This window comes from Podarcis melisellensis, assembly GCF_964234715.1.
Source record: "Podarcis melisellensis genome assembly, chromosome: 11".
In the NCBI taxonomy this organism is placed as follows: domain Eukaryota; kingdom Metazoa; phylum Chordata; class Lepidosauria; order Squamata; family Lacertidae; genus Podarcis; species Podarcis melisellensis.
In genome coordinates this window covers 45,518,431-45,545,455 of record NC_138543.1, presented here as the reverse complement: position 1 = coordinate 45,545,455, position 27,025 = coordinate 45,518,431, and the positions used below count along the sequence as shown (strand labels likewise).

Here is a 27,025-nt window from a genome sequence, read left to right as displayed (position 1 = left end):
GTTGTATGGAGGATGTGAAAGAGGTTTTCTCCCTGTTTTGGACTAACGGGGAACTAGTGAAGCTGAACGTTGGGAGATTCAGAAGAGACAAAAGGAAGTTCTTCTTCAATGATAAGAGACCCTTCTCTGCATGCCACCACCAAAGAGTGGTGATGAGAATCAGAGAGTTGGAAGGGACCACATGAACCATCTCATGCTACCCCCTGCAATGCAGGGGTTTTTTTTTTTTGCCAAGGTGGGGCTCAAACCCACGGCCCTGTAATTAAGAGTCTCATGAGCTGTCCCACAGAATGGGCTTTCTCTGTAGTAGCTCCTAATTTATGGAATACTCTACCCAAAGAGGCCCATGTCTTGTCATCATTTCAGAGCCAAGCAAAGGCGTTTTTGATTTCCTGGACATTTGGGCAGCACTAATGATACAGTGTACTGCTAAATCTGTTTTTATTATGTGTCATGAAATATTATTTTGGGGTTTTGGTTTTTTTTACTTGTATTGTAAATCGTTTCGGAACTTTCTATTTTACTGCAAAGTGACATGTACATTTAATAAACCATGTTAAACTATGGAATTCACTGCCACATGATACAGTCACCAGTTTAAAGACAGATTTGAAAGGGGGAATGTGGCAAATTCAAGGAGAATGAGGCACGATGGCTCCAAGAGGGGCTATATTTCTGAATACCAGTTTACTGTGGATCACGAACAAGAGTGCTATTGCCCTGTTTATCACTTCCTATGGCATGAAGGGATCCAGTAGGGCTGTTCCTCTGTTACTAATATAAATCAATAGCCATAAAAGCATGATGGTAAAGAAACACAATTGATTTTGTCTAACTTAAACTCCACTCCTTCAAAACATGACAGCAGGTAAGCATAACTTTCAAGCTCTGGGAAGAAACTGAAAAAAAATATCCAACAATATATTAAGCCAGCAGCGATTTACCAGAAAGCATAGACCTATGCTTTCAGGAATCGTAGAATATCAAGAAATCAATTTAAATTACTGTAAATGGCTCTCGTTTCTACTAATAAAACTCTAAAAACCATTTTCAGCTAGAAGGATATTCCATGACCACAATGCCCCGTACACAATAAATTACTTAGAATTTAACGCATGCACAAGTTGGGAGTTATCTGTACTGTACACTGACCATGCCAAGATGCCTTAAAAGTAAGGGACCGGCATATTTTTTGAAGTTGACGTATTCCAAATTGGTATTAAAGTCAGCAAGTGCCATCAAATTGACCCTATACTACATCTGCTTAAGCTAAGAATCTCATCTGCCACACTTTCCTGTATGGCTGTTGTACGCATTTGTGCTCTTTTCCACTGGTTTACCCAATTACCCCTACTGGTGCAGAATCTGCAGCTGACCAGTGGTTACTTGGTGTTAAGGACTCAGCTATGTGTTCTGTAGAACCGGGTAAAAAGTAAATGACCCCTGGATGGTCATTTACCATCAAAGGCAACTATGGGGTTATGGCACTCACCTTGCTTTAAGGCTGAGAGAGCCGGCGTTTGTCCACAGACAGCTTTCCGGGTCATGTGACCAGCATTACTAGACCACTTCTGGTGCAACGGAACACCGTGACAGAAGCCAGTGCACACGGAAACACTGTTTACCTTCCTGCCACAGCGGTACCTATTTATCTACTTGCACCGGTGTGCTTTCAAACTGCTAGGTTGGCAGGAGCTGGGACAACGGGAGCTCACTCCATCGTGGGGATTCGAACCGCCGACCTTCCGATCAGCAAGCCCAAGAAGCTCAGTGGTTTAGGCCACAGTAGTCATGCTGGCCACATGACCCGGAAAGCTGGCTCTGGACAAATGCCAGCTCCCTCGGCCTGAAAGGTAATGAGTGCCACAACCCCATAGTGCCTTTGACTGGACTTAACGGTCCATGGGTCCTTTACCTTTACCTCTGTAGAACCTCTTTCCTGGGACCGCACCACTTTAGAATACAGGCTGAGCATCAGAATGGATGCTCTTGCACACACACAAACTAGAACATCAAGCAAGGCATTATGTAGGTTATTCATCGCCTCCATAGGCTGCTTTTCAAAGTTTAAGAACTTCTGGTTTATTTTTATATTAAATACTCCCCTGTATACAATTTAAACCATGCTATCTGTCCATTGAAATAATGAAGCAATATAATCTGAGGAGAGTGTTGCTATGAGAGGCAGCAAAATGGTCATATGAACACCAGGTTAACGCACTAGGGAAAGTCTCCTAAAACACAAGAACTAAACCAACAAGGGAGGCTACAGAGGCTGTGAAAGCTCATTTTCAGGAGGTTTCCAAATAAACAACATTATTTGTTACACATATTTAGTAAGGGAGAAATTTCAAGTGTAAACAAACGATTTTTATTTAACAAAATGCATGCACCAGTTACTAAAAGAAAAAAGACCTCTACCCATTTTTCATCAGTCTAAAATATTCATTTAAAATATTGATAAATAAACCAGAACAGTATTTTTTTTGAATGGTTATAAGCCTGTGTGGTGTAGTGGTTAGAGTGTTGGACTAGGCCCTGGGAGACTGGGGTTCAAATCCCCACCAGGTGACCTTTGGGTCAGTTACGCACTCCCAGCCTAACCTACCTCACAGGGTTGTTGTGAGGATAAAACAGGGAGGAGGAGAACTATGCATGCCTCCTCAAGCTCCTCAGAGGAATGGCGGGATATAAATACAAATGATACCTACTAGAATCATGTGTTATCACCCCATGGTTTCAATTTATCTCCTTCATTGAAGCAAGTCAAGCTTCTGAACATATTCCAGTAAAATACAGACACATACATCACACACCTTACCTGTGATTTGCTTTCATAAACTTTACACATCCAAATTCTCTCTCAACAGTTAGTGATATTTTCTTTGGTGTTTTTTTTTTTGCTCTTAACTCTCCCATGAGCTCAGCTATAATAGACTGTGAAGTGCAATTAGTGAGTTTCCTTTTCCTTTTCCATCCAAATTAATGGCAGCATTGCATTGTACCCTATTCCTCCTCTTCATTGCCAGCATTTACCGTATTTTTTGCTCTATAACTCACTTTTTCCCTCCTAAAAAGTAAGGGGAAATGTGTGCGCGTCTTATGGAGCGAATGCAGGCTGCACAGCTATCCCAGAAGCCAGAACAGCAAGAGGGATTGTTGCTTTCACTGCGCAGTGATCCCTCTTGCTGTTCCGGCTTCTGAGATTCAGAATATATATATTTTTTCTCCTCCAAAAACTAGGTGCGTCTAATGGTCTGGTACGTCTTATAGAGCGAAAAATACGGTAACTTTACTTCAAGTGTGTGTGTGTGTGTACACATAAACGTTTTCAGCAAGCATTAATTGGAAATACCGGTACTTTCAGTATAGAATTAAAGAACATACAGAATCATATTTAGGGTGAATACAAATGCAATACTTAAAAAGACACACACACACCCCACATGCAAAGACAGGCTCTGAAGGACTGAGCAGATGGGACCAACAGTGTGTGATGGCCTGGGACTCAGGCTCGGACTCAGAACCAGAGGGGTCTCAGTCTGAACCAGATCCTTTACCTCAGACATCATCTGAACCAAGTCTGGGGCCTGACCCTGAACAGTCCCAGTCTGCACAGGTGCCCCTGCAGCAAACACCAGCAGGGCCAAGTCAGGGGCCTGAGCCTGCCCTGGCTCCAGATGCGGGGATTACCTCGTTGCCTTCAGCTGGGCCATCACTTACAGCTGCTCCACTACCAGTTGGGTCAGGGGAGGCTGAGGCGGCCCCTGGGTCTAGTAAACCACCGACGTCTCCTGAGCTGCAGAGACTAAGATCTGAGAGAAGGAGAGACCTGAGTACTCGCAGGAGGAGTGCTCACCTTCGGGCGAAACAGGGAGGTGGGTCGCCGGGGGATGAGGACCGGCCGCTACCCTGACAAAAAGGCTGTTGGACCCCGCCCAAGGTTGCGGGAGCAACATTGCTGTATGCCGGATCCTGCCTGAGATCCTGTACCTGTCCTTCCCTGGTTTCCTGCCTCACATCCTGCCTTGGCCCCATCAGACTGACTCCTAGCGGAACCTTCAGATTCTGGACCAGACCTGGACCACGTTTCTCAGGTTACCCCTGGGGCCAGCACACAGGGAGTCCAATGGTCTAGAAGGCGGTGACTGCATGTGTTGTGGAGGGAAGTGAGGGGCAAATGGGGCTCATCTACCTGGGAAGGTAGCCTATCTAGAAGAAGGAAAACTCTGATCCTAAACCTCTGCTGCCTTGTGTTGTAAACAAAAATTGCCCTTTTCCCTTATGGGATATCCAAGAGCCCATATAGAGTCCTTACATAGGTTCCCTATTGGTAGGAGAAGATAAGAGGCCAACCAGAGAATATTGAGAAGCAAAGCAGCTAGTAAGCCTGATCTTTATTGATCTGTTGCTACAGGGTGCTCGCCTCACCCGCAGAAGAGCGGAGGAACCCAGAAAAATGGCGCGCAAGGCCTTATAAAGACTTTTGAAATTGCCACCCTGTAGATCAGGACCACCCCCAGAAACATCATGCATACATCACAGAAGGGGTGTAACCTAAGATCACTCCCCAGATACATCACACCTACATCACAGAAAAGGCGGTCTAAAACAGAAATTTGAATATTGTTTTTCTCCTGTTGTTGTCTATCTCCTGTCTGTCAGGTTACTTGATCGGATTGCCTGGTGAGCCTAGCCATTCTTTTGTAGTGATAAATACTTAGTTCCTGGGCCAGGTCACAGGCTCACACCCTATTCATATCTTAAATATGTCCTTAAGGCAGGATTTGTGAGGAAAGAGACAATGGGGAGGTTTCCCACTTTGACCTTGCAGAGAAAACATTTGGTCAGTTGAGGAATCAAAATGGTTCCAGGTTGGCCTTCCTGTGCTGATCCATGTACGTGCTTGGTTGGTACACTTATGAACATTACCATATATCTAAGACCATAAAATTCCTATCACACTTGCAGGACATTTTCGGGGGGGGGGAGCTAAGGAGTAAACCCACACAAGTCCGGAGTGGAGTCCCTAAGATGGTTGGATGGCGCCTCATACGCCTCCTTCCAACATCTCCTGCAGCCAAGCTGGTGCCAAACATACGGCTGTGCTTTCCTTTGGACCACATCCATGCCCAGGCTTGTGCCCTGAGGAGGTCACTTTGGTGATGCTAATACAGTGGTTTGACTTCACCAATGGAAGTGGGTGCACTCCATTGTCTCTTGAGACAGACAGGTGCCAATAACTTCAAAGAGAAGAACCAACGGGCTCATTCCCCAACACCACAATTTGAATGACAGAGGAGGCTGCCTTAAGACAGCCTCAGATCCATGGGTTGATCTAGCTCAGTATTGTCTATTGCACTGACAGGCAGCAGCCCTCCAGAGTTTCAGACAGGAATTTCTCCCAGCCGTACCTGGAGACACCGGGGTTTTGAACCTGGGACTTTCTGCATGCAAGGCAGAGCTTCTACTACTGCACTATGGCCCTTCCCCCAAAACAGGTATTCTAGCAAATCCAATGATAGAAGAAAAGGAGGAGTTTGGATTTGATATCCCGCTTTATCACTACCCAAAGGAGTCTCAAAGCGGCTAATATTCTCCTTTCCCTTCCTCCCCCACATCAAACACTCTGTGAGGTGAGTGGGGCTGAGAGATTTAAAGAAGTGTGACTAGCCCAAGGTCACCCAGCAGCTGCATGTGGAGGAGCGGGGAAGCGAACCCTGTTCCCCAGATTACGAGTCTACTGCTCTTAACCACTACACCACACTGGCTCTCCAACCTACCTCACAATGAGATGTTTTGTGGATTAAATGGAAAGGGGGGTGGAGGGAGAACCATGTGTGCTACCTTGAGCCCTTGGACAAAAAAGCCAGGATACAAATGCAATCAATCAATCAATCAATCAATCAATCAATCAATCAATATCCACCCATCTATCCCACTCCTCCATGCATCAGATGGGAAGGCAAGTCTACCTTTTTTTTTCTTTTTAAGAAAAATAGTTTGTATGTGTGTTGAACAATCTTAAGCGATCCACCTGTAACTTACTGAAGAAAACCAGGAAAAAGTTACACAACAGCTTGCATTTTCCAGAGCTTGACCCTGCAGGTAGTGTGGTATATTTGTACCAAATTAGAGGGCAATGAGTCCACAGAAGCAGCACTGGCCAGCAAGTGTTGCTATATAAGTTTCCTCATTGATGAAAAGATCTGTGGGCTGTGACTTGGCAAAAACATGGACCCTAAACGGGATTTAACTACAAACCACTTGATCAGCTAGGATTCCTGTTTGCCAGGCTTTGCCATTAATAGCACTAGGTGGCAATATTTTGACATCTCAGGTACACGTTAACTAAACTGATACTCAAAAACTTTAACCCCCTGAAGTGTTTTGGCACAACCTTCTCTTTGCTGACTAGCTGCCGTGCAAGGTGAATTCAACCTTGGATCACACCAAGTCTAACAGGATTAAAGAGTTCGTTTCCATAGCATGAAGGCCTGTAATTATTTTCTTCTTTGAAGCTGAATTTCATGTGGCGATTTTGCAAAAAGGAAAAAGGTGAAATAAAGCAGGAATGTAACAGCCAGCTGGAAAAGAATGCAGGCTAACAAATGTAGTCTGGACAAACCTAAGACTTTGAGTTGCTTCCAAATAAATCAGGATTTTTCCACTGATTTCAGTGAGTCTGCTCACTGACTAAGTTAGGTATAACCATTCATTATTACCTCCACATTTCAGAAGGCAGTACTATGCTATTACTTTTATTCTAGCCAGTAATACACTAAAAGACTTCATTTACTTCTTCTCTGTTGAAATAGTCAGGAAATCAGTGTGAAATCAGTGTAAAATATTGTTTCACATATGGGACAACCAAAGAAAAAGTGATATACCAGCTTTGTATCGTTGGCGATTTAAAAATAAAACAAGGGTAACTGTTCAAATCTAACTACTCAGGAAAATGTTTAAAACTGATGAAAGTCTGAACTGTTATAATCAACCTCAAAATAGGATTAAGAACATTACTGTCCAGTTGACTATAAACCTGATGCCAGTGGCCATATTTCAAGATGTAGTGAATGATACAAATATGGAGATAAAAGGGCAACAGTGGTAAAAAGGAACAGTCCTTCTGATGAAACCTCATTAGGTTCCCTAATAATTATTCCAATTATGAAAATATTTGACTATTTTAGAACATGCCGCCATTTATTTGAAAGGTTTTCCCTCTGAAATCTATCCTAAGGGGGTGTGTACGCCAACTGTTTTTCTCAGAATACATATATAGTGCATTGCAGAGGCTGTTGGTGTAATCACAATCTTAGAGCTGGTGGCAAGAAATGTCTGCATTCACATAATCCAAAATCCCATCTTAGCAAACTGGGATATGCACAAACTGTGTGCACAAATGCAGGCCTTCACATGAGTGGCAAAAGAAAAACCAGGAAGCCATAACTGGCCATAGTTCTTCATTCACATAACGGAAAACCATGGTTAACAGCTTCGAAATAAGCCAGGATTCAGAAGCCAAATGATGCAGCCACCAACCACCCTAATAGTTTATTTTTTATTTAAGCAGACTGCTCGCGGTGATGGCAAATCTGAAATAGGCCTAATTTTTGGAAATAATAAGGCACGGTATCAAGAAATGCATCAATAGTATACAGAGCTCCCTACCCATCTCACTGCTTCTAAATAACTTTTGCAAGACAGAGTCATTCAGTACCCAAAGCGTTCCTTTGCAATCTCTGCACGAGTCAGAAGGGGGAAAAAAGTTAAGAACTACCGTTAGCCTGCTGGCCCATCAGAAAATGTTTCAAAAGTATCAGTCAAATTGTATCATGTTGTTAATGATAAATTAAAAGTGAGTAAGCTTTTCAAAGTTTGCTTACCTTTCTGACCTTTTTTGTGGGCTCTAACAAATCCATTACCTTGTTACTTATTATTCAAAGTTGACATTCTGGGAGGATACATCAGTCTAAGGCTTGATTAAAATCTTTACCATAGAAAGAAAGAAAGAAACCAAGATGCAACAGTGGATACAGTCCAAAATGTATCTCACAAGTCTGAATCTGTAGGCGATCGATACCATGTAATACTAACACTTTAGATGTCATACAAAACTTTCAGGACATCAAGGCTGAATACGCAAACAAGAAAACTTACAAGTTCTATGTGTACGTACCTAGAAGAAAGTCCCGTTGAACTCACAGCAGCTTAGTTCCAGATAAAACGTATAAAAAGGACCCAAGGAAGCTGCACAGATCTGAATATATTCACCAGCATTAGGTGCAAATTCAGTACATGTCACCAAGGTACACAAAGTCCAGTTACATGGATCAGCACCTTCAACTGACCGTTTGTGTGCCTTATTCCAAGCCAGATATGCAGGGATGGAAAAACGAGAGCGCTATGTCTATTAAGACAGACGCTTTACAAAATACACCGCACGGTTCAGTAAGATTAACATCGTTGGCTCGGTTGCCTTTTGAGCATCGGCCGGATTGAAAGCTTTGCTACAGAAGAAGAAAAACGCCGTCCTTCATGGGAAGAGCGCTGCTTTCATAATCGGCAGAGCCACATTGCTACAGCAACTCTGTACTCCATGTACCCAAAAATTCTAGGCTGCAAAAATAACAAAGCACTGGAGGCCAAGGGAAAATATTCCCAGGCTCTCAAAATACTACAGTGCTCATTACATGCTACTCCGTATTTTCCATAGTTTAGAGTTGTCTGCAGACCTCAGAAGGGTGGCTAAGCTTCTTTTCACCATAATTACCATGGCCATTCTTAAAATGTATGTACTGTATTATATATAAATATATATGGTATGCACAAATCCATTTTTGGCTTTATACCAACTTTAAAAATAATTCTTCTGAGTTTGCAGCATAGAATGCAGCTCACTTTAACGACCACTGCCTATAGGATTGGGCACCTCCTCCAATACAAATGGTTCTCTCCAAACCAGTAATGAGCATTTCCCTAGTTTCTGCCCCCCCCCCAGTAACCAACACCAGTGATCTTTCAACTCCATATTTAAGAAGGATCACCAAGGTTAATGAGGCCCACATGTACACTGTCAAAAACAGCACTCCTGGCTGTGAAAACGTAAGAAAGCTGAAACTCTGTGGTATAAAGTGTCCAATGTATGGATAGCCATGAAGCAAATAAACCCGGCTCCTCCTGGCTTTTTGGGGTGAATGGAGAGACTTAACTCACCTTGCTGGGACTTATTTCTGAGTAGACATGACTATGATTGCACTGGAATTCTCTTGAAATTAAGAGGACAGAGTTGTTGCAGTCCTACAACATCCTCTCCACAGCCGGGAAAATGGAAGGGCAACACACATACCCTAGTCCTGTGTTATTTACCATCTCACACATTTTGGAATCATTAACTAGTCGCCTTTGTCAGGCCTGCGGTATCATTGCAAACTGAGGAAGAAAGGCTTTTCTGGACTCTTACCAGCAGGCAGAGTACAATAAGTCATTCTCAGTTTTTTGCCTTGAAAGTTTGGAGAGAAGGAACGGAGAACCTGTGCCCCCACTCTGATGTTGTTGGGACTCTCAAACCCTCTGGGTCAGAAACGATGGCAGCTGGAGTCCAGCAGCATTCAGGTTCCCCACTCGTGGTCTAGAGCAGGCTTCCTCAAACTCAGCTCCAGATGTTTTTGGCCTACAACTCCCATGATCCCTAGCTAGCAGGACCAGTGGGAATTGTAGTCTCAAAACATATGGAGGGCTGAGTTTGAGGAAGCCTGGTTCAGAGCATAGACCGACTGGTTAGGCAATGCAAGACCCCACCAGATCCCACTTCCAGCGTTCTTTTTTTTAAAAAAAGAATTAAAACAAAAAAATCTTATTTAGATCAGTATAAGAGAGAAGAAAACAGAGAGCTGCTTTAAGAGAAAGAAAGCATGTCTAAGGAAGACCTAGTAACTTACAAAACCTCTTTAGCCAACAAAGCAGCATGCGTCACCCTAGGCAAGTTCTATGAAGCATTGATGGAAGATATTGAGAACATTGAAAGCTTAATCCTTTTATCTCAGAGGGTCAGGAAATGACCATGCGTGAAGGAGATCCACCAATCAGGGGAAGCCAGCTCTACTTGGAATCTCTGACCACTAGCATTCGCCAACAGCCCAATCAGGTGGGACAAGAGGTGCAAATAGCGCCAACTTCCTCTTGATGTGTGTGTGTGGGGGGGCTTTGAGCATAACATGCACTCAGCATGGGGCATCAATAGGAACTCAAAGGTTCTCTGAAAAGGACAGAAATTGTGGGTGGGTGCTGCCTTTTTGTTACTGGACCTCATTCATTACAAAAAGCAATTGCAGGATAAGCAGATGTTCAAAGCACACATTTGATGGCTGGGTTCACTCTGAGCCACTTTATCTTTATGGCCTTACACTGTGCACAGATTAGCAACTTCCAAGAATAGGTCCTCAACCTTGCCAGATTCCTACTACCTCCAGAACTGTCAGATAAGAAAAGAAAAAGAACACTTTCAAATAGCACAGGATGAGGAACTTATGGCCCGCAAGATGTTGATGGCTGTGCTGGCTGAGGCAGATGGGACTTGTAGTTCATCTGAAGTGGGGTGGGCAAAGGTTAGGTAACTACTCACTCATTATTGGCCACCAGCTTGGGAAAGGGGGAGTAGCGCTGTCTTATCAAAGTCCTCCTAAATATGGAGCTGAAACAGACTCAAATTTTCATGAACACACTATCTGGACTTAGACAAATCCCTTTCTCTCAACCCACTTCTCTGCAGTATGGAGATAAAATTACTACTGACCTGTCTTCCAGGGCTATTGCTAGGATTACAAATGATACAAAGTTAAGTGCTTTGAACACTTGCAAGAGCTGCTACATAAAAGCCGAGGCCAATTCTCATCACCGAAAGTTGTCGTGAAACTATCGTATTTTTTTCTATGTGTTTATGGAATTCATGCTAGGGCGACACCCCCCCCCAAAAAATTGCCCCTCTTTGTTTTTGCAGTAACATTTTTTCCCCCAATCAAAATGAGAAAGGGGAGAGAAATTTCAGAAAATTTTGAAGACTGTCTTACCTTAGTTTTAATTTTTCAAGGCTATGTGCAAAAATGGGGGGCAGGCAAGTGTGTGTGTGCGAGAGAGAGAGAGAGAGAGAGAGAGAGAGAGAGAGAGAGAGAGAGAGAGAGAGAGAGCACTCATGCACACACACTTTGTAAACTTTAAAAAGCCTTACAAACTTTAAAAGCATTGCCCCCCTCCTATTTTCTCTAAAAACTCCTGAAATTCTCCTAACATTCTCCTGCACCCCTCAGTCTTTGGGGTGCTCTTTTCACCTGTCCTCCTGCTAATTTCTAAATAGGCTGATATTTCTGGTCCAGCTCTGTCTCTCATTATCAGCCCAGCTTCAATTCCTTCCATCAGATATCTGCCTGCTTCAAGAGTTTGATTTGTTTAGACAAGCAGTTAAGCCTTTCCTATTCAAGAAGACATTTGGCCTTTCCTAAACGCTGGAGTGTTTCTCTGGTTTTTGGAATTTCCCTGCAAATGTTTGCTTTTAGATCACATTGTTTCCTTTAAAATCTTAATTTTCTTGGAGGGTTACATTTTGCATTAGTTTCCGATCATTTTGCCCTTTGAGAATCAGTATAAACAGAAAAGAGAGCTTTATACATTTCTAAACAAAAACAATAAAGACCAACAAATTGAGTCTAATAGCTCATCTGATGCAAAAGAAAACAGCAACATACAATCCAGTTGGACAAATAGTAATTTGCACAATTCTCGTAAGTTTTTTTTTTAAAAATCTAAACAAATTATTCCACCATTCATTTTTACAGTACAATACAAGTGGCAATTTGAACGAATGAAAACGAAACAAATTCATTCTTAACCGCTTTGCACGGCAGGCATTGTTTTGCGTTTTAGAAATAGGCTAGAATGCTATGTACAGTTCAGAGAAAGGTCATGTAGAGGGTGGAGAGGAAAAAGAAGAGATACGTGAAACTGACAGAACCAAGACCTCTATTTTAGTTTAGGTCGGGGTGACCAAACTTCGAGGGCCCAGTGGCCCTTCTGCAAACAAGAGAAACTGCTGTAGACACTGCACACAACCCACACCCTAATGCTATTGGATACAGTAGATGGCTTTTTTCAAGCCTAATTTCAGCATGGGGTGGGGCACTTTAGGCACCACAAAATGCCACTTCAAGCCCTATGTCATTAAATGCCCTTCACTTTGCCATACACAGAACGGCAACCACCAGTTGCTTCACACATTTTGCGCAGGCGTTTTCTGACCCATAAGATCATTCAAGACCCTGTTTTGTGTATAGAACCCCCCAAATTCTAATTCTATATGCTTTTAACATTGCTGTCTTATTAGTTTTAGGCTGCATTTTTAACTACATTGTGTGTGTGTTTTTAAATACAGTACACTGTTGAGTGGTTTATATAAATGCTTTTAAGCAAATAAAATTTGATTTATTTACATAATTAAAGCCACCATGTTGACAACCCCTGGTTTAGATAGCTGTTAGGCTGCATTTGTGCCCTATAAAATTGCGACCTCTGGTCCAACCCATCTGAGATTTAGGAAGTCTGATGTTCAGGGGTGAACCTGTTTGGACTGAACATACCAGAGTTAGCTGCAGCAGAAGGAGGGCCGAATCTTTCACTGAAATCAACAAGAAAACAAAGTGATATTTGCACTCCCTCATTAATTCCCATAAAATCACATAAAATAGTGGTGCTGGCTGCCACCCAGTTCACTGAATATACTTCTTTAAGATTTATACCAGAAGATTAGAAAATGGCCATAGTAGTGAAGTGACTGAACATACATTTTGCATGCAGAAGATTCTAATCAGCAAGGGCTAGGAAGACTGGCCCAAGACCCCAATCAATATAGACATGTACTGAGCTAGGTGGACCAATAATCTGCCTAAATAATCTGCCTCTGTTCCTCGGATTCAAGTATACACATGGTTAGAAAACAGAATTAGCTTGTGCTGCAACCATTATATGTGCTGCATGTCATTAACATTTCTACTGCAGCAGTCTCCACTGCGAAGTATCACTGACTTTGGTTCACAGAGGTCTGCCTAATGTGCAGACATATGGTATTAAAAATGTCTGGAGGAATGCATCATGACAGACAAAGGTGACGAAGAACTTCAGAAATTCGAAGGAGAAAACATTCAATCTTGGAAAAAATATGCTCCCTAAACACCAGCATTTCTGTTGCATCCATTGCTTTTACCAGTGCACTGGAGTTTTCAGTTACATGTTTAAGAAGCTGAGAAAAATGACTAAACTTTGATTCCATCATCGTACATTTTTATAAACAGTCTCATTGCTACATCCACGTCATCCCAACCCAAACAGTGTTTCTCTCCAGACACAGAGGCAACTGAACCAGAAAGGGAATGAGGCAACATGGCAAGTTGAGGAAGATGATCACAATTAAGACCCTTGCAACTAGACAACTAGAATGTTGCATCTCCCTGAGAAAGTCAGAGGATCAGAGAATTGTAGATATGGAAGGGACAACAAGGGGTGGGGGTTATCCTGTCCAACTCCCTGCAATGCAGGAATTTTCTGCACAATTTCATATGGGAGGGAATGTTCAATACGGAATAGGGACACAAAGAAAGTTTTATTCCTTTTCCTCTTTTCTCCCGTACAAGAGGCATTTAATTTCCGAAGTTAATTTCTGCTGTTGCAAGGTAACAATATCAGGCTTCTGACCCTATTTGGTTGCTTACATTGCCAAGGATGAAAATACAGATTTCTATTTAATCAAGAGGTTTTCTTTTCCTGCAGTAACTGAGAACAGTATACATACCAGGACCCAAGGTCACCCAAAGAGGCTCAAGGCACAGAAAAAAAACTGAATCCAATCCATACCTAACATTCTATCCATTTCAACAGCACAGCAAGCTTCCCTGGAAAAAGTACTAAGCTCCTAGGCAAATTTCAGCACTATATTTAGAGAGCCACGGCTTAATGCAGGGACAAAGCCAGCATCCAAACCGATACACAGCCAGAATCATGTTTCACTTGTTTGCATAGAAACATCTCCAGTCACTATACAGTTACACCATTTTATAACGTTCCTTTCTTTCTCTCTTTTTTCTACAATCCAGACACAGACCATCCCAGAACCAAAGAATCTACACAGGGTTCAAAGAGAACAAGATCAATTTCATTTCGGGCACAATTCTAAGTGCCAGCTTTCACCTCCAAAGCTCTAAGGCTGTGGCTCTGCAGATGTTACAGGTGAACTACAACTCCCCATCGTCCCTTACCATTGGTCAAACACGTTGGGAATGATGAGAGTTGGAGGCCAGAGGTTCCCTATCTCCGCCTTCAATTTGCTGAGTTTTCTCAGGAATCATCTCATCCTGCATGAATCAGCCTGGAAACTCCACTCAGCTTCTGGAAGTCCTTCTTCCAGCTGCATAACTGGCATGAATGGATGCTTTAGTTGAGTTGCTGCTACAATTTACTTTAAACAGATATTAACAACCAAGGCTATTTTCATAAGACGGATCTCATTGTCTACATTTCCTTCCTCCTAAATTCAAATCTAATACACATTTGTTGGCCAAAAGTGCATACGGTTTCAAAGTCCTTCACTTCTTCAATACCCTACTCTGAATTCTAAACATTCAATACAAGTTCTTATGGGTTTTCTGTTCAATTTTGTCACAGGTGAGCAGAAAGGGGGGGGGATCTTCCAGAAATTCAAAACACCTCTGCAGTTCCATGGCAATTGCTCACACCTCTACACTAGTATTTTGAGCCAAATAAACGTTGTTGTATTTATCTAAGCAAGATGTAAACAGGAAAAAAAGAAAAGGCGGCGTGAGTAATCGTTATGAATTTCATCTGCAATCAAAACATATCTACAAATATTTCAACTTAAGGTGTCTTCTGTATTCAGAGAGGGAGAAACTCCCCACAGTAAGCCCACACAGATCATGAAATGACCACATGACCAGTTAAATCATTTCCACTTTCAATGGCCTCTTCCCACATGCAAACCTCAGTTTGGTTTCATATTTGCTTATTACATGCATACATATCCTGCCTTTCACCCATACAACGCAAGCAGCAAAGAGACCCAAACATGCTCTGATTCAGCAAACCTGTTGCATCATGTACCTTCAGGTATGTGCTAGTACAACGGATGAGGGCTGATCAACATAAGCTCAATCCAGACAAGGTGGGAGATCCTGTTGCTGGGTGGTTCATCTCACCAGGTTAGTGACAGTCAATAGAAACGTGAAGGTCTCCAAAATTTTGGAAACAATTTGTTCTGGTTTTTCTTCCAGGCCTTCACCTCTGTAATGGTTATCCCAGCACTGGAGAGGGTTGCACACCCCCTGAAGAAAGGCTTTCCCAGTCTGGGGGTGCTCTGCTCATTGATCCACCTTTGTCATTGGAGGTGCAGGTTACTGCCATAGACTTGACCATTTCCTACCAGGTTATGATGGCATTCCAGCTTCCTCTGATACACCAACCAAGGGCATCCCCAACTGGTTGGCCTCATTATCCAGATTAGACTGCTGCAATTCATTACACATGGGACTGCCCTTCGCAGATGGCCTGGAAGCTTCAATCAATGCAAAATGCAGCCGATAGGGTCAGCTACATGTTACAGTCGTATGACACCTGGGCTTTCCCAGCTGTACTGGCTCCCAGTTAGATATCCACACTCAACTGAAAGTGCTGTTTTGACCTTTAAAGTACTTCATGGCTTGCAACGAGGGCACCTAAGGGTCTCTTTTTCTCCACGCATGGCTGCCCATATACTAAGGTCTTTCTTCAGGCACCTCTCCATCTAAGATATGACTACAGGGTCCACTTCGTGATGGCATCTGCAAGAGGCTTCCCTGGCTGCCTACCTTAATGCAATTTCGGTACCTAGCAAACCCTTCTAACCTCTGTGCATTGCCATAATGCAGTTCCCTGCTTTGTTTTTAAAGCCTTTCAACTGCCACTCCTGATATTGTGTATTTAATGTTGCTTAATGTTCTTGTTTTAAAATGGCAACTGAACCAAATTGTCCTGGGAATGAACTGAAAGGTAAAGTACAAATGAAATAAAGTGCAAATATAAAACTTATGTTGGCGAGACTAAACGTTCAGTTCTCCCTTCATGAACATTATTTTCAGTATGCTTTTTTTTTTTACAGTCCGATCCTACACATGCTTACTTTAAGAGTAAGCCCATTTGAGGGGCAGGATCCCAGAATTTCCCTACAAACTTTATTCCTGCGTAGTGCCATTAAAAAAAATAATTCTCCATCCATTAACTGTATTAAAAATTAGCAAAAACGAGAGAAACTTTTCACAAAGTACTCAGTGGCGGGGTGCAGGGGTTTGATGCAAAGTAATATCTTTTGAGGGAGCTTGCAAGCTCATTTCTTTCATTCAACAAGCCATCTCTCCAGTGGTCTAAATTCTGCTGGCTTCTCAGGGGCCCTGCGCTTCCTGAAAAGTTCACGAAGTCCCAGGCTGGGCTTTCCTGTAGGTGTGGGAACGTGGGGGAGCTACATTTCATGTACTTGGCAGCCAGCTGTTGCTGCTTTTAAGACTTTATTCAAAAAGAAACCACTATGGAAAAGGTATATAAAACAACTTGCTTTAAACAGAAAATCAGCTCATCCGCTGCTCTCAGGCACTCTGTACCAACTTCCTCAAGGTTTCCAGGCTTCAGTTAAAGCCCAGGGGAAGAATCCCAGGGGGCTTTATCAGGTAAGAATTCTGCAGTCTTCCCAGGGGACCATGCTTCCTGAAAGGCACATGAACTGCGAAGCTAGGGAGGTTATGGAGCACCGGAGAAGCCTTTTCTAGAAAGAAAACATGCACCACCTGCAGCCCTCTCACAATATAAGGTCTGCTCAAGACTGTACACACAGTATGCAAAGTTCAAAACTGCCCTGAGAAGGCAGTTTGGCAAATCTGCCAATTTCTCGTTCCCCCACTTTTAAGTTCAGTTCTCTGCAGTTCTGTTAACTGTTTTCATTTTTTTTTGTTTAGGTCCTCATGGAAATCCACCAGCATTTTAGTGCTACTGTCCTTTGCTATTAATGGATGGGTGCAACTTTGCTCGAATATACCCATTTCCGCAGAGCAAAGCAAATGCATGTTTGCAATTTCATTTAATATCTGCAATTCTACACCCATTACTTGGCTGGGGAGCTGCACTGCAGAACTCAGAAAAGTGTTGATTTTCGAAGAAGGCCTTTTGGTTTCAGTTCACCTATTGTTTTGAAAAGTGAGAATTAGGTTGGTTTGCCTTTAAATGCAAAGTGAATTGAATCCCCCCCCCCAATTTCTAGAAAACCCCAACACCTCTTTTGCAGGGGTGGAATTGGGGTGACTTTTGGGGGCACAGGGCTTAACTGCCTTTTTCCCTTACCTGAAACCCTTCCTGGGCAATTAAAACAAACTGGTTCGCTGAAATGGCCAAAAATTGCTTTCAAGCAACTCTGTTGGAGCCAGATACTCCTGGCAATGACCTTGGATTACTTTCACTGGATGTTCTGCCAATACCACCTCCAGATGATCTCTCCAGAGAGGAAAAGGAATAGCTCTGAGTCACTCTTTGCCCTCTCACTCTCTCCAATGTATCACAGGCCATCTGCAATCCGCAACCGTGATAACTCAAACAAAATCCAAAGGCTTAACTTGTGAAAGATAGGGGGCAAAGATGGGAGGGAAACCAGGCAAGGGTCTTCAGCAGCCTTTTCCAACTTTGGGTCCCCATATTTTTTTGGACTACAACTTTCATCAACCCTAGCTAGCAGCAACGGTGGTGGGTTGCTGGGTCCCCAGTTGTCGTCGGACTACAACTCCTATCATATCCAAACTAGCAGGTTAGGGATTGATGGGAGTTGTAGTCCAACAATATCTGGGGACCCAAGGTTGTGAAAGGCTGGTCTACAGGTATAGACAAGAGAAAACATAAATATCTTTCTCTGGGTTCCCTGCCATTACACTGAAAACAACTAATCAGAACCGAAACCAACATACTATACTCGCAAACTGAAGTGCTGATTTACTCTCCCACGGTCCTAAGCGCTTTTTGAATAAATACAAATTTAAAAGCAACTCTCAGTGGGATCGAGGGTGCTTAGGGAACCGCCGATTGGCGGATCCCGGAATTCAAACGGAGAAATCGATTATCCAGCTGCGGCTGCCAATTCTAGACTACGTCTCTGAGCAGCGTCTCGACCTTTAGGAGAGCCCAGCTTAGACCGGGTCGTCTCTCCGGCTTCCCCTCCAAAGGCTTTGATCCAACAGCCGGGGTGGGAGGAAAATGGGAATCGGTTTCCCTTCAGGGAAAATAATCACAGCTGGGGGCGGGGAAAGGGGGGGGGGAGAAGTCGCTGTTAAGAAAAAAGGGGCAAAAAGAGGCAAAAAGGATTCAGCTGTGAGCAAGCAACTTTGGGAATAGCGTCCCAAATAGGGAGAGATGTTGGGGGTGCAATTAAAGAGAGAGATGTGGGGAGAGGGGAGTGTCAAGCTGCGTCTCTAAGCATTCCTCCCGTCCCAGAAGTGGAATTCGAATCAATGGAAGTCGCTGCCCAATAATTTCGGACCAAAGTCCTTCCCCACGAACCCAGGTCTCACCAAGCTTCCCTGGACGCAAATCCCATAGGAGTCCTGAGCACTTACTCCCGAGTAAGCTGCTTCAGAACCGAAAGCTATACCAGCGCCGGCGAGACCGGGATCGCCCTGCCATTCCCACGGCTTTCATGCCCGACACCCGCTTTGAAACACACCCGCCCACCCCAAAGAACTCCCCCGGTTGCGCCCCTCACCTTCTCACGCCGCCTCTCCTCCGCCCCGCCGGCGCGCTTCTCCATAACCCGCGGTGCCAGGCGTGCTGGGCCGGGCCGGCCCCACCTCCGCTGGGCTCGGCTCCTGCGCAGCCCCAACAGGAAGCCGGAGACTGGCGGGGAGGCAGCGGGAGCAGCCCGCCGCCCTCCGAGCGGGATGGGCGCGCGGGGACCGAGGAGACGGTCTGTGCGCTTTGGCGCCGGGCCTCGTGCGCCCTGCAGCTGGGGAGCCTTTTTGGAGAGGTGGCGACGGGCGGATGGGTCCGAGCGAGAGGCTCCGAGGCCTGGCAGGCGGCGAGCGCAGTTCAGAAGAGCAGCAGCAGCAGCCTATGGAAAAGGTTCGGCTTGTGGCTCCAGCGGCGGGAGGAGGAGCTGGAGAGGGACAAGCAACAAGCGCCTTCTGTGCGGCTGCCTGCGAGCTGCCAAGTGTCGCGCTGCCCCTGGCCGCCCCTTGATCCCAGTGGTGGGGCCTTCAGGGGCAGGACTTGGAGGGCAGGACCAGTCGAGGGGTCCGCTCAGCAGAAGCGGCAGCAGGACCCCCAAACTGGGCACATTTTGAAGTACAACTAAATTCTTCCCCACCCCCGCTGTCAGACCAAGCAGTGCAAAGTCTAAAATTACCACTTAAGCTGCGCCACTGTGGGATAACGCCACAGGGCTAACTAATCCCGTATTTCATATCGGATCATCTTTTTCCGCCGGAGCGCCCACGTGTCTGGATACCTAGGCACGGGCGGCAAGAATAGTTGCGTTCTTATCATGAGTTGTATTGGGAGTAAGACTCCTTGCATTTCTTTTCCGAGTAAAACAAAAAAAACAACTTGTGATTCTAGTGCACGTTTGTGTGAAAAGCACATAATCCCTTACAGTGAACTGGAAACATCATACAGTACCTTCCACGTTCAGGTGGTGCCCTGCAGTTAAATAGGCAAATTAGATAGGTCTCTGCCCTCAAGGAGTCTACAGACTAAAATAAGGGACAAAGGAGGACTCAATGTGCTGAAATGCTTTTACGTGTACAGTGGTACCTCGGGTTAAGTACTTAATTCGTTCCGGAGGTCCGTTCTTAACCTGAAACTGTTCTTTACCTGAAGGAGTATTTCTGGGTTAGTGGAGTCTGTCCCCTGAAGCGTATGTAACCTGAAGCGTATGTAACCCAAGGTACCACTGTACTTAAAAAGTTTCACTGCAACTTTCCAGAGCAGTTACGTTCAATGGGTCTTACTCCCAGTTACAGTAACTGTGCATAGGACTGCAGGTGTAAGCTCTGCTGAATTAAATGGGTGTTACAAGCAAGCATGGAGATTGCTCCCCTAGATTTATCCCCTCACACTTTTGTCCCATGTTATCTAACTATTTTGTGGCATTTTGGTGGTCTGAATAAAGGTACTGCTTGACTGTGGATTTTCTCCCTTCTGGACTGGCATGCCTTCTTTTGCATTTGTACATTTTCTTTATTTAGGGGGAAAGTAGATAATCACAACAGGGACACAGATTGCGCTGTGGGTTAAACCACAGAGCCTAGGACTTGCCGATCAGAAGGTTGGCAGTTCGAATCCCCATGATGGGGTGAGCTCCCATTGTTTGGTCCCTGCTCCTGCCAACCTAGCAGTTCGAAAGCACGTCAAAGTGCAAGTAGATAAATAGGTACCGCTCCGGCGGGAAGGTAAACGGCATTTCCATGCGCTGCTCTGGTTCACCAGAAGCGGCTTAGTCATGCTGGCCACATGACCCGGAAGCTGTACGCCGGCTCCCTCGGCCAATAAAGCAAGATGAGCGCCGCAACCCCAGAGTTGGCCATGACTGGACCTAATGGTCAGGGGTCCCTTTACCTTTAGATAATCACAACACAGATCCACAGTTGGAACTTGGAGAAACTTCTTGCTCCATGCTGAAATCTCTTGGCCTGGTTACTCAGAAGTAAGCTCCACCAAGTTCAATGGGACTTAATCCTGGGTATGTGGGTGTGAACACCAGTGGAGAGTTGGTGTTGCAAAGTAGCTGAACAGCAGAATATGAGAGGTCTTTAGTTCAAAGGGATTAACTAGGAACTCCATAGGCAAATTCCTGAGCAAGTGATTCTTCTCCCAGGCTTCGCACTGCAAATATGGGGGATGATCATAAGAGCGGACTGCCCTGCTGGGTTGTTGTAAATATTGCTGGGATAAGGTACATCAAGCATGGGAAGGGTTGTAGCTCATTGGCTGAGCACAAGCTTTGCATGTCACAGATTGGCAGGTTCGGTTCCCAAAGCAGTCTAATGAAAAACACCTGGACAGTCACTGCCAGCCAGTGTCATGTAACACTGAGCGAGATGGACCCATGGTCTGACTTGATGAAAGACAGTTTCCCGTGGGGCTTTCTTGCAGGAGAGTAAGGGATACAGCTCAGTGGCAGGGCACATGCCCTGTATGCAGAAGGTAAGGTAAAGGTAACCCTGACCCTTAGGTCCCGTCATGACCGACTCTGGGGTTGCGGTGCTCATCTCGCTTTACTGGCCAAGGGAGCCGGCGTTTGTCTGTTTCCGCATACAGTTTTTCCGGGTCATGTGGCCAGCATGACTAAGCCACTTCTGGCGAACCAGAGCAGCGCACAGAAATGCCGTTTACCTTCCCGCTGGAGCGGTACCTATTTATCTACTTGCACTTTGACGTGCTTTCGAACTGCTAGGTTGGCAGGAGCAGGGACCAAGCAACGGGAGCTCACCCCGTCGCGGGGATTCAAACCACCAACCTTCTGATCTGCAAGTCCTAGGCTCTGTGGTTTAACCCACAGCGCCACCCACATGCAGAAGGTACCGGGTTCAATTTCTGGCATCTCCCGACAGGGCTGGGAAAGTCTTCCCTCTCCAAGAAACCCTAGAAAATCGTTGCCGATGTTGGATGGATCAATGTCTAAGGCTGCCTCCAGGCTGCTGCTATTTTGTGGGAATGATTCAATCACATATCAAAACTGTAGGTTTGGGGCAATTAAAATATATTACAGCTCTGCATCGTCCAAGCACAACATGACCACTTTTTTTTAATACTTTCTGTGGTTTGGGAAAGCAACGGAGAGAGCATTGAAAAGTGGGATGAATGAATGACTAATGCGTAGAGGAGCAAATACTGCCCCCTCCGCAGACCAGGGTGGCTGCTCATTGTCATTCAAGAGCCCCATAAAGAAATCAGAAGAAATGCTCAATAAAGATTGGGTGTAATCTAAGCTCCACATAAACCTTGTGCAAGCAAATCAGGATGTATTCTCAATATTCTCAATAAATACCGTAGCTCATCCGGAGGGGCCCCTAAGCAGTTTCCTATATTTCAAATAGGAATATTTGAAATGTGCTATTTACGTTATGTTGGAATCCCTAATAATTTTTATTTTTTAAAAAAAGAAATGTGCTATTTAAATGTGCTCTGTGTTTTTCTTAGAGCTGAAATGTTCAGTCAGTCAGTCAGTTAGCTTAATCAATTAAAGTAAGAGTAAGCTCTGTTGAACACAGTAGGGTTTACTTCCCAGTAAATATGCACAGGAGAGCACTGTTGGTCATGGGGGGGACTGCCCTGGTTAATCAGGCAGTGGATTTTTTAAAAATAAGAAATATAATTTTAATACATGACCTAATCAAAACTGCATGTGGTGGGACCCATCTTATAGCCTGCAATGGCACATGTTTGCATTAGCTAAGAACAATAGAAATATTTTTGAGAAATAAGATTTTAACCAGGTGAAATTTTATAGATTCAATCCATTAAACCTCTTATGATGAATTGATTAAAATGTATTTACTCGGTTGCAGCCCTTTCTTCTTATTTTTGAACTTTCATAGGTGGAAGAAAATTAAACAGGACCTGAAACTTTAAAATCGAACCCCTACGCAGCTGATCACTGGGTGACCATGAGCCAGCTACTATCACTCAGCCTAATCTGCCTCACAGGGTTGTTTTTAAAGATAAAAATGGGGAAGGGTGTGGGGAGAACCATATATGTTGCCTTGAGCTCCTTGGAAGATAGGTGTGATAGAATTGTAATAAGTACAATAAAACCCTCAGACTGTGACTGAATTAGCCAAGGGTAAATAGATTTGCCCTCTGATAGAAGTGTCCCTTCTCAGTGTATCAGAAGTCTGGTTTGCAACACACATTGCTGCGATAATGGTATTAATGGGCTTCTGGTGCTGAAACAAGAACGGGCAAATAAAAGGGTTTCTTCTTATCCCTTACGTCCTGCTCCTCCTGATCTGCAACAAATAAGCTCTCCCTTTATTTTCCCCTTTGCATCCTCTCTTATCGTCCAACCTTTCCCATCACAACTGCTGCACTTCCTGCCAAGATGATGTACTGTCAACATTAGAAGAAAAGAGCCAAAATAACAAATTTACTGTTTATTACATTGATATGCCACCTTTTCCTCCAATAAGCTCAATATGGCATTGCATGGCTCTCCTCCCCTGATTTTATCCTCTCAACAACCCTGAAGTAGGTTATGCTGGGAGAGAATCACTGATCTAAAGTCATCCACTCATGTGGACTCATGGCTGAGTGGGGATTTGAACCCTGGTCTCCTTGCATCAGAGTCCAACACTCTAACCATTACACCACACTGGCTCTCGAAGAAAGACAGAAATGCTGGGCTGCTGCTGCTGCAGAACAAAGCGATACATGGAGCTACCTTTGAAGGTGACCAAGAAACTACAACTAATCCAGAATGCAGCAGCTAGACTGGTGACTGGAGGCGGCCGCCAAGACCACATAACACCGGTCTTGAAAGACCAACATTGGCTCCCAGTACGTTTCTGAGCACAATTCAAAATGTTGGTGCTGACCTTTAAAGCCCTAAATAGCCTTGGTCCAGTATACTTGAAGGAGTGTCTCCACCCCCATTGTTCTGCCCAGACGCTGAGATCCAGCTCTGAGGGTCTTCTGGTGGTTCCCTCATTGCAAGAAGCAAAGCTACAGGGAACCAGGCAGAGGGCCTTCTCAGTGGTGGCACCCGCCCTGTGGAACGCTCATCAGATGTCAAAGAGATAAACTACCTGACATTTAGAAGACATCTAAAGGCAGTCCTATAATGTGACTATTTTATTTTTAAACCTGAACTGTGGTTAATCAAAAAATGGAAAGAAAAGCCCAGGGTAAAGGAGGAGAGCTTGCCTAGGCTCATTCCCAAATTGAGCCACCGTGACATCCAAAGAAAGCAGTGAGATCAAAGCATTAAAATGGGTTAAAGACCAGTGTTAAAGGTGGGTCCTCCTGGGCCAGAAAAAAACGTATGGACAGTGCCTGTCCTGCTGGAGCCTGTCCTCACAGTGGCTATAACCAGACTCTCGTGAGAATCGTGAAAGCAGGACTTGAGCTCAACAGCACTCTCCCCCACGTGCGATTCCCAGAAACTGGCAGTCGGAGGCATACTTCCTTAGAGAGTGGAGGCAGAACGTAGCTAGTAGCCTTCAAGAGCCTCCATGATTTTGTCTAATCCACTTTTAAGGCCACCCAAATCAATACTTCTTGCTGGCTGAAGATTGGTTGCTCTGCTACAAGGGTGGGGAACATGTGGTCCTCCACATATGCCTAGACTACAACTCCCATCATCGCAAACCACTGGCCATGCTAGCTTAAGGTTACCAGATTTTTTTCAAAGAATCCGGGGACCCTTTTTTTTTTTGAAAAGAGAAAAAAAGTTATTTTTAAAAATATATTAAGAAGTAATATCTTCTCTTCTGTGGTCTCCTCTGTCGCGTGGCCCCAGCCTGCTTTCTTGGAGTGCTAGCTTCCATGGAGTAGGCTCGGGTCGGACCTGGGCTCAACCATGTGTCCTTGCCCTCCCAGTGCTCTCCAACCTCTCTTCCTCAGTGGCGGCGGCAGTGGTGCGGCGAGGTCGGGGCTCCCCTCTTTTTTTGACTTCCTCTTTCTTTCTCTTCCTTCTCCTTCTCCCTGCATCAGCTCCAGGGTTTTCCTGGCCCTGGAGTGCCACTGGACGGGTGGCCAGACACTCTCACTCCTGGCTCAATTTGAGTCATGGGCTGGGGGTCAGCGGTTCCCCCCAGTTGATGTGCTGGGTGTCCCCAGTTCCCCCTGGGCAGTGGCGGCAGCAGTGGCAGTCTCAGCAGCCCAGAGCCAGCCTGGTAGCGCAGTTGGCTCTGGCTGGCTTCAGGAGCTGCTCACTGCTGTGGCCCCTGCCATTTTGCCTCGCCGGAAGTCCCCATATGATGTGTCTTGTGCCATTGAACCAATCATGCAACATTTGTTCCCTACTAATAAATCTACAACTCTTAGAATATAAATCCGGGGACATTAAATTAAATCCGGGGACATTCCGGGGACGGATTTTGTCCGGGGACAGATTTGTAAATCTGGGGACTGTCCCCGGGAAACGGGGACATCTGGTAACCATATGCTAGCTGGGGCTGATGGGAGTCCCCAACGACATCTGGATGGTCCGAACTCTGCTGTGGTAAGTCAGAGGAACCTTCTCTGTTGTACAGTCATTTCAAAGGAAAGCGAGAAACACAGGGTACTTGGCATTGTGAGAATTCCTCAGAGACATTTTGTCCTGGCTTTTAAAGGCATGTGGATTTCAAGATTTATTTAAAGAGGGGAAGGGGGGAGAAACGGATGCCTTCACAGAGTGTGGGACTCCCCACCTCCCCCCCAGTAAGTAATTGTTTCCCATTTCCGCAATTTTTACTTGGTACCTCCTTTCCGCGCGATAATGAAGGATATGGGAAGCCTATTCTTCAGCAACACCCCTGTCACAAGCTCACTTCTGTGTTTCCTGTTAGCATTTTCAAGACACAAAGGGCCTGGTTTGCTCAAAAGTCTTTCTGCCCAAGACCCAGATAAATGACTAGGAGATGCAAAACCACACGGATATTTTCATTTCCATAGGGCTTTGCTTTCACAGGAGAAAGTTCTGGTGGGGTGTCATTGGGCTGGGGAGTCATAAAAACAGTTAAACCTGGAACATCTTGAGCTGGTCAAGAACCCTTTCTCAAAATCTTAATCTTCCAAAAAAAAAAAAAATGGAGCTGCAGGGTGTTTTTTGGAACAAAATCTATGGCCTTGTTTTTTCTCAGTTCTTGCCTGTACTTTTGCTTTTTGCAAAAAGAAGAGCTGCAATCAAATTAATGAGAGCAATGGCCTTATGTGACTTCATTTCTCCTGGGTGCTCTACTTGAAATTCCGGGGGTTGGACTAGATGACCCTTGAGGTTCCTTCCAACTCTACAGTTCTATGATTCTATGAATCTGTGTTGGAAAGGGGCAGGGAAATAGTAAATTTAGGAGGGGAGCCACTGGCAGGCACTGTGCCAGAGGCCCTCTCAGGAGATTTGTAAAATCCTGTAGCCCCTGGAACATCGTCCCAACTACTTTAGAACTGTCTCCTTTATTAGGACTGCAGTCTAATCCCTGGAAAGGCAAAAGCAGCGGCTAGAGTTTCCTCAAATTCTTTTTCACTTTAATATTTTATCATCCATTTAAATGTTAAAACTCAAGCATCCGTTTTCAACCTTAAACGTTTCCCAATGATTGGCAGTAACGAAAGAAGATGCACGAGTGATATTGAAAACATATATTCCGGAGTCTACATCTGAACAGCTCTGCAAGTAACAAAAATTTTCAAAGTTATATTCTAATACAATTAGGGCATCCCACACAGAAGAAAAATGTATGGTGACAAAATCCTGGCAATGAGACATTAAAATGAATTCTTCACAATGTTATCGGTGGTTGAAGGACAATTTGAAGCCAGACTTACGATTCTGGAGGTTTACAGCTCAGCAAATCCTGCGCTGGACGGACTGCATGTGTTGTGTTTCATTCACAAGGAAACAGCTTTTGCCCAAGGGGGTTCAGAAGTATTGGAAACAACAAGGGTTGTCAAGCTGGGCCCAGAAGGAACCTCTGCAAGATTGCTCTTACCTCCAGGGGATTCTAGCACTGAAGTGAACATTTTTTAAAGGACCGGGGACAAATTGTACATCAGATGTCACCTTATTCTGCCAAAGATTATGATACGATTGCCCAGTGCGATTAAAAGGAGCATTCCAGTTCCCTGCCCCCCCCATAATTTCCTTCCTTACTTAGTAAAACAATTTCCTTTGGAAATAAATGTGCATGTTCAAGGAAACGGCAACAGGCTCCTTAATTAGAAACCAGGCGGAGTTGGGGGAGCAGAGAAGAACTTCTCTTGA

The 27,025-nt window shown here is 44.6% G+C and overlaps 1 protein-coding gene across 4 annotated transcripts in view; it reads right to left on the bottom strand.

Moving 5' to 3' along the window:
* LIFR (LIF receptor subunit alpha) overlaps positions 1 to 26,691 on the bottom strand; it is a 95,010-nt gene extending 68,319 nt beyond the window's left edge. The window contains exon 1 of one of the 4 annotated variants that reach the window (XM_081929618.1): positions 26,590 to 26,691. The gene's annotated coding sequence lies outside the window, so the exon portion shown is untranslated. Of the gene's footprint in view, positions 1 to 18,638; positions 18,659 to 18,829; positions 19,259 to 26,589 lie in introns of those variants that run through there. The other 3 variants (XM_081929620.1, XM_081929617.1, XM_081929619.1) reach the window with 3 other exon arrangements.
* Positions 26,692 to 27,025: the final 334 nt, after the last annotated feature.